Source organism: Rana temporaria, chromosome 2 (genome assembly GCF_905171775.1).
Source record: "Rana temporaria chromosome 2, aRanTem1.1, whole genome shotgun sequence".
Classification (NCBI taxonomy): domain Eukaryota; kingdom Metazoa; phylum Chordata; class Amphibia; order Anura; family Ranidae; genus Rana; species Rana temporaria.
In genome coordinates this window covers 427,508,640-427,517,249 of record NC_053490.1, presented here as the reverse complement: position 1 = coordinate 427,517,249, position 8,610 = coordinate 427,508,640, and the positions used below count along the sequence as shown (strand labels likewise).

Genomic DNA, 8,610 nt, shown 5'->3' with positions numbered 1-8,610 from the left:
ATGAGTTGAACAGCCTCTGTGTTTTGCTGGGTTAAGGCTGGGCTTCCTTTAATATGGTGAAAAATAACTTTGATTCGGAAAGACACACAGATGGCGTTAATGTTGTTGTTGGTGGTCAACACAGCCTGCTGATTCCCACCCTCCATGCAGCTGCACAGACATGCAAATTAGGGTGTCTTGGAGTCACCACGAGTTGAACAACTTCTGTGTTCTGCCGGGCCGTGCATCTGATTTTATTCTGATGAAGCCGATTGTTACGCGTGCCTGCTGATTCCTGTCCCCATGCAGCTGCACAGACATGCAAATTAGGCTGTCTTGGAGTCACCATGAGTTGAACAGCCTCTGTGTTTTGCTGGGTTAAGGCCGGGCTTCCTTTAATATGGTGAAAAATAACTTTGATTCGGAAAGACACACAGACGGCGTTAATGTTGTTGTTGTTGGTGGTCAACACAGCCTGCTGATTCCCACCCTCCATGCAGCTGCACAGACATGCAAATTAGGGTGTCTTGGAGTCACCATGAGTTGAACAACTTCTGTGTTCTGCCCTGCCGTGCATCTGATTTTATTCTGATGAAGCCGATTGTTACGCGTGCCTGCTGATTCCTGCCCCCATGCAGCTGCACAGACATGCAAATTAGGATGTCTTGGAGTCACCATGAGTTGAAGAGCATCTGTGTTCCCGATTGTTACGCGTGCCTGCTGATTCCTGCCCCCATGCAGCTGCACAGACATGCAAATTAGGATGTCTTGGAGTCACCATGAGTTGAAGAGCATCTGTGTTCTGCTGGGCCGTGCTTCTGATATTGTTTTGATGAAGTCGATTGATACACGTGCCTCACAGACATGCAAATTAGGGTGTCTTGGAGTCACCACGAGTTGAACAACTTCTGTGTTCTGCCGGGCCGTGCATCTGATTTTATTCTGCTGAAGCCGATTGTTACGCGTGCCTGCTGATTCCTGCCCCCATGCAGACGGTGTTAATGTACTTACCTGGCAGGGGAGACACCATGATCATGAAGGTGGTTCTCCCAGGGCGAGGCACGGCTATTGCACACTCTAGGCCGTGCTGATCGTGGTTGTCTTCCCTGCCGCTTCTCGGCCTTTTGGCTGGGACTGGGTGTGGTATCTGTCCTTATCAGTTGTCAGCGGAGTGCTGAAGCACCTCCTACATGGGGAGGGTGGATGCAATCCAATGACGTCATTGCACCTGGAAGGATGGTTTCAGCAGGGACTATGCCGTGCTGCCCGACAGAATACTGGGGGCCGGCCCATGGTTGAGTCTGAGCCATCTGGAAGGGTGCTCCTGGTGAGGATGGGTGCTGTGCTTGGTCTTGGTCTTTTTGCCGAGTTCTAGTCTGGCCTTCTGGCTGGCTGGTGTAAGTGCCATCTCTGTCAGCGATCCGGTTGGAGGAGCTGGTAATGCCCTGTGGTAAGACGGGGCAGAGCCATGCAAATCCGCTGGGTTGACGGAGGGTCTGGAGGGGCTAGTATTGGTGGAGGCTGTTACCTGAGCGGCAGTTCTCCCCAAGAAAACCTTGAAGGGCTCTCTAGCTGGCAGGGGTGGAGGGCTGCACTGGCCGGTCGGGGGGTCGGATATGGAACGAAAAGCCTATGGTGCATGTGCCCCTGGAGTGGCAGTCCAGGGGTATCTGAAGATCACTGTGTGTGAGGGACACATTGATTGAAGGATACCACGGTCACTGCACCAGATACACGCTTTTTTTAGCACCTGCCTCCTAGGCCGGGCCTTTTGGCTAGGACCGGAGGAATTTTTTATTCCTGGCCGGAGGGCCTGGTCATTGTTTCACCACAATGGCCACTTCTTTCACTCTCCTCTCCACTATCCCTTCCCCCACTTTATTTTATTTAAGCCTGTGTTTGTCACTTTTTTTTGTCTTTTTTTGTTGTGCACGTTTTGTCTCACTGTGTGATTAGTAGGGTGCGGGTCCTCGGGCCAGCCCTGAACGTCTTGGGAGTGGGTGGACATGGCCTTCTGGCTTAGTTCGCCTGCTCTCATGGGGTCTCCCTTCGGGGCCTCTGTGTTTTGCTCGGTTAAGGCCGGGCTTCCTTTAATATGGTGAAAAATAACTTTGATTCGGAAAGACACACAGACGGCGTTAATGTTGTTGTTGTTGGTGGTCAACACAGCCTGCTGATTCCCACCCTCCATGCAGCTGCACAGACATGCAAATTAGGGTGTCTTGGAGTCACCACGAGTTGAACAACTTCTGTGTTCTGCCGGGCCGTGCATCTGATTTTATTCTGACGAAGCCGATTGTTACGCGTGTCTGCTGATTCCCGTCCCCATGCAGCTGCACAGACATGCAAATTAGGATGTCTTGGAGTCACCATGAGTTGAAGAGCATCTGTGTTCTGCCGGGCCGTGCTTCTGATATTGTTCTGATAAAGTCGATTGATACGCGTGCCTGCTGATTCCTGCCCTCATGCAGCTGCACAGACATGCAAATTAGGCTGTCTTGGAGTCACCATGAGTTGAACAGCCTCTGTGTTTTGCTGGGTTAAGGCCGGGCTTCCTTTAATATGGTGAATAATAACTTTGATTCGGAAAGACACACAGACGGAGTTAATGTTGTTGTTGGTGGTGGTCAACACAGCCTGCAGATTCCCACCCTCCATGCAGCTGCACAGACATGCAAATTAGGATGTCTTGGAGTCACCATGAGTTGAAGAGCATCTGTGTTCTGCTGGGCCGTGCTTCTGATATTGTTCTGATGAAGTCGATTGATACGCGTGCATGCTGATTCATGCCCTCATGCAGCTGCACAGACATGCAAATTAGGATGTCTTGGAGTCACCATGAGTTGAACAGCCTCTGTGTTTTGCTGGGTTAAGGCCGGGCTTCCTTTAATATGGTGAAAAATAACTTTGATTCGGAAAGACACACAGACGGCGTTAATGTTGTTGTTGTTGGTGGTCAACACAGCCTGCTGATTCCCACCCCCATGCAGCTGCACAGACATGCAAATTAGGGTGTCTTGGAGTCACCATGAGTTGAACAACTTCTGTGTTCTGCCGGGCCGTGCATCTGATTTTATTCTGATGAAGCCGATTGTTACGCGTGCCTGCTGATTCCTGCCCCCATGCAGCTGCACAGACATGCAAATTAGGATGTCTTGGAGTCACCATGAGTTGCAGAGCATCTGTGTTCTGCTGGGCCGTGCTTCTGATATTGTTCTGATGAAGTCGATTGATACACGTGCCTGCTGATTCCTGCCCTCATGCAGCTGCACAGACATGCAAATTAGGCTGTCTTGGAGTCACCATGAGTTGAACAGCCTCTGTGTTTTGCTGGATTAAGGCCGGGCTTCCTTTAATATGGTGAAAAATAACTTTGATTCGGAAAGACACACAGACGGCGTTAATGTTGTTGTTGTTGTTGGTGGTCAACACAGCCTGCTGATTCCCACCCTCCATGCAGCTGCACAGACATGCAAATTAGGGTGTCTTGGAGTCACCACGAGTTGAACAACTTCTGTGTTCTGCCGGGCCGTGCATCTGATTTTATTCTGATGAAGCCGATTGTTACGCGTGCCTGCTGATTCCTGCCCCCATGCAGCTGCACAGACATGCAAATTAGGATGTCTTGGAGTCACCATGAGTTGAAGAGCATCTGTGTTCTGCTGGGCCGTGCTTCTGATATTGTTCTGATGAAGTCGATTGATACGCGTGCCTGCTGATTCCTGCCCTCATGCAGCTGCACAGACATGCAAATTAGGCTGTCTTGGAGTCACCATGAGTTGAACAGCCTCTGTGTTTTGCTGGGTTAAGGCCGGGCTTCCTTTAATATGGTGAAAAATAACTTTGATTCGGAAAGACACACAGACGGCGTTAATGTTGTTGTTGTTGGTGGTCAACACAGCCTGCTGATTCCCACCCCCATGCAGCTGCACAGACATGCAAATTAGGGTGTCTTGGAGTCACCATGAGTTGAACAACTTTTGTGTTCTGCCGGGCCGTGCATCTGATTTTATTCTGATGAAGCCGATTGTTACGCGTGCCTGCTGATTCCTGCCCCCATGCAGCTGCATAGACATGCAAATTAGCATGTCTTGGAGTCACCATGAGTTGAAGAGCATCTGTGTTCTGCCGGGCCGTGCTTCTGATATTGTTCTGATGAAGTCGATTGATACGCGTGCATGCTGATTCATGCCCTCATGCAGCTGCACAGACATGCAAATTAGGATGTCTTGGAGTCACCATGAGTTGAACAGCCTCTGTGTTTTGCTGGGTTAAGGCCGGGCTTCCTTTAATATGATGAAAAATAGCTTTGATTCGGAAAAACACACAGATGGCGTTAATGTTGTTGTTGGTGGTGGTCAACACAGCCTGCTGATTCCCACCCCCATGCAGCTGCACAGACATGCAAATTAGGCTGTCTTGGAGTCACCATGAGTTGAACAGCCTCTGTGTTTTGCTGGGTTAAGGCCGGGCTTCCTTTAATATGGTGAAAAATAGCTTTGATTCGGAAAGACACACAGATGGCGTTAATGTTGTTGATGGTGGTGGTCAACACATCCTGCTGATTCCCACCCTGTGTTCACACGCCATAGGCTTTTCAAGAGAAAAAAAAGTTAATGTTGTTGTTGTTGGTGGTCAACACAGCCTGCTGATTCCCACCCTCCATGCAGCTGCACAGACATGCAAATTAGGGTGTCTTGGAGTCACCATGAGTTGAACAACTTCTGTGTCCTGCCGGGCTGTGCGTCTGATTTTATTCTGATGATGCCGATTGTTACGCGTGCCTGCTGATTCCTGCCCCCATGCAGCTGCACAGACATGCAAATTAGGATGTCTTGGAGTCACCATGAGTTGAAGAGCATCTGTGTTCTGCCGGGCCGTGCTTCTGATATTGTTCTGATGAAGTCGATTGATACGCGTGCCTGCTGATTCCTGCCCTCATGCAGCTGCACAGACATGCAAATTAGGCTGTCTTGGAGTCACCATGAGTTGAACAGCCTCTGTGTTTTGCTGGGTTAAGGCCGGGCTTCCTTTAATATGATGAAAAATAGCTTTGATTCGGAAAGACACACAGATGGCGTTAATGTTGTTGTTAGTGGTGGTCAACACATCCTGCTGAGTCCCACCCTCCATGCAGCTGCACAGACATGCAAATTAGGGTGTCTTGGAGTCACCATGAGTTGAACAACTTCTTTGTTCTGCCGGGCCGTGCATCTGATTTTATTCTGATGAAGCCGATTGTTACGCGTGCCTGCTGATTCCCGTCCCCATGCAGCTGCACAGACATGCAAATTAGGATGTCTTGGAGTCACCATGAGTTGAAGAGCATCTGTGTTCTGCCGGGCCGTGCTTCTGATATTGTTCTGATAAAGTCGATTGATACGCGTGCCTGCTGATTCCTGCCCTCATGCAGCTGCACAGACATGCAAATTAGGCTGTCTTGGAGTCACCATGAGTTGAACAACCTCTGTGTTTTGCTGGGTTAAGGCCGGGCTTCGGAAAGACACACAGACGGAGTTAATGTTGTTGTTGGTGGTGGTCAACACAGCCTGCTGATTCCCACCCTCCATGCAGCTGCACAGACATGCAAATTAGGGTGTCTTGGAGTCACCATGAGTTGAACAACTTCTGTGTTCTGCCGGGCCGTGCATCTGATTTAATTCTGATGAAGCCGATTGTTACGCGTGCCTGCTGATTCCTGCCCCCATGCAGCTGCACAGACATGCAAATTCGGATGTCTTGGAGTCACCATGAGTTGAAGAGCATCTGTGTTCTGCCGGGCCGTGCTTCTGATATTGTTCTGATGAAGTCGATTGATATGCGTGCATGCTGATTCATGCCCCCATGCAGCTGCACAGACATGCAAATTAGGCTGTCTTGGAGTCACCATGAGTTGAACAGCCTCTGTGTTTTGCTGGGTTAAGGCTGGGCTTCCTTTAATATGGTGAAAAATAGCTTTGATTCGGAAAGACACACAGATGGCGTTAATGTTGTTGATGGTGGTGGTCAACACATCCTGCTGATTCCCATCCTGTGTTCACACGCCATAGGCTTTTCAAGAGAAAAAAAAGTTAATGTTGTTGTTGTTGGTGGTCAACACAGCCTGCTGATTCCCACCCTCCATGCAGCTGCACAGACATGCAAATTAGGGTGTCTTGGAGTCACCATGAGTTGAACAACTTCTGTGTTCTGCCGGGCCGTGCATCTGATTTTATTCTGATGAAGCCGATTGTTACGCGTGCCTGCTGATTCCTGCCCCCATGCAGGTGCACAGACATGCAAATTAGGATGTCTTGGAGTCACCATGAGTTGAAGAGCATCTGTGTTCTGCTGGGCCGTGCTTCTGATATTGTTCTGATGAAGTCGATTGATAAGCATGCCTGCTGATTCCTGCCCTCATGCAGCTGCTCAGACATGCAAATTAGGCTGTCTTGGAGTCACCATGAGTTGAACAGCCTCTGTGTTTTGTTGGGTTAATGCTGGGCTTCCTTTAATATGGTGAAAAATAGCTTTGATTCGGAAAGACACACAGACGGTGTTAATGTTGTTGTTGTTGGTGGTCGACACAGCCTGCTGATTCCCACCCTCCATGCAGCTGAACAGACATGCAAATTAGGCTGTCTTGGAGTCACTATGAGTTGAACAGCCTCTGTGTTTTGTTGGGTTAATGCTGGGCTTCCTTTCATATGGTGAAAAATAGCTTTGATTCGGAAAGACACACAGACGGCGTAAATGTTGTTGTTGGTGGTGGTCAACACAGCCTGCTGATTCCCACCCTCCATGCAGCTGCACAGACATGCAAATGAGGGCGTCTTAGACTCACCATGAGTTGAAGAGCATATGTGTTCTGCCGGGCCGTGCTTCTGATATTGTTCTGATGAAGTCGATTGATACGCATGCATGCTGATTCATGCCCTCATGCAGCTGCACAGACATGCATATTAGGGTGTCTTGGAGTCACCATGAGTTGAACAACTTCTGTGTTCTGCCGGCCCGTGCATCTGATTTTATTCTGATGAAGCCGATTGTTACGCGTGCCTGCTGATTCCTGCCCCCATGCAGCTGCACAGACATGCAAATTAGGATGTCTTGGAGTCACCATGAGTTGAACAGCCTCTGTGTTTTGCTGGGTTAAGGCCGGGCTTCCTTTAATATGGTGAAAAATAACTTTGATTCGGAAAGACACACAGACGGCGTTAATGTTGTTGTTGTTGGTGGTCAACACAGCATGCCGATTCCCACCCCCATGCAGCTGCACAGACATGCAAATTAGGGTGTCTTGGAGTCACCATGAGTTGAACAACTTCTGTGTTCTGCCGGGCCGTGCATCTGATTTTATTCTGATGAAGCCGATTGTTACGCGTGCCTGCTGATTCCTGCCCCCATGCAGCTGCATAGACATGCAAATTAGGATGTCTTGGAGTCACCATGAGTTGAAGAGCATCTGTGTTCTGCCGTGCCGTGCTTCTGATATTGTTCTGATGAAGTCGATTGATACGCGTGCATGCTGATTCATGCCCTCATGCAGCTGCACAGACATGCAAATTAGGATGTCTTGGAGTCACCATGAGTTGAACAGCCTCTGTGTTTTGCTGGGTTAAGGCCGGGCTTCCTTTAATATGGTGAAAAATAGCTTTGATTCGGAAAGACACACAGATGGCGTTAATGTTGTTGTTGGTGGTGGTCAACACAGCCTGCTGATTCCCACCCCCATGCAGCTGCACAGACATGCAAATTAGGGTGTCTTGGAGTCACCATGAGTTGAAGAGCATCTGTGTTCTGCTGGGCCGTGCATCTGATTTTATTCTGATGAAGCCGATTGTTACGCGTGCCTGCTGCTTCCCGTCCCCATGCAGCTGCACAGACATGCAAATTAGGATGTCTTGGAGTCACCATGAGTTGAAGAGCATCTGTGTTCTGCCGGGCCGTGCTTCTGATATTGTTCCGATAAAGTCGATTGATACGCGTGCCTGCTGATTCCTGCCCTCATGCAGCTGCACAGACATGCAAATTAGGATGTCTTGGAGTCACCATGAGTTGAACAGCCTCTGTGTTTTGCTGGGTCAAGGCCGGGCTTCCTTTAATATGATGAAAAATAGCTTTGATTCGGAAAGACACACAGATGGCGTTAATGTTGTTGTTGGTGGTGGTCAACACAGCCTGCTGATTCCCACCCCCATGCAGCTGCACAGACATGCAAATTAGGGTGTCTTGGAGTCACCATGAGTTGAACAACTTCTGTGTTCTGCCGGGCGGTGCATCTGATTTTATTCTGATGAAGCCGATTGTTACGCGTGCCTGCTGATTCCCGTCCCCATGCAGCTGCACAGACATGCAAATTAGGATGTCTTGGAGTCACCATGAGTTGAAGAGCATCTGTGTTCTGCCGGGCCGTGCTTCTGATATTGTTCCGATAAAGTCGATTGATACGCGTGCCTGCTGATTCCTGCCCTCATGCAGCTGCACAGACATGCAAATTAGGCTGTCTTGGAGTCACCATGAGTTGAACAACCTCTGTGTTTTGCTGGGTTAAGGCCGGGCTTCCTTTAATATGATGAAAAATAGCTTTGATTCGGAAAGACACACAGATGGCGTTAATGTTGTTGTTGGTGGTGGTCAACACAGCCTGCT

At 49.3% G+C, this 8,610-nt stretch overlaps 1 non-coding gene across 1 annotated transcript; it reads left to right on the top strand.

The window, feature by feature from the left end:
• The first annotated feature begins 982 nt into the window (after positions 1-982).
• On the top strand, positions 983-1,141 carry LOC120929875. Its single transcript, XR_005747539.1, has one exon. It is a non-coding gene; the product is annotated as a U1 spliceosomal RNA (small nuclear RNA).
• Positions 1,142-8,610: the final 7,469 nt, after the last annotated feature.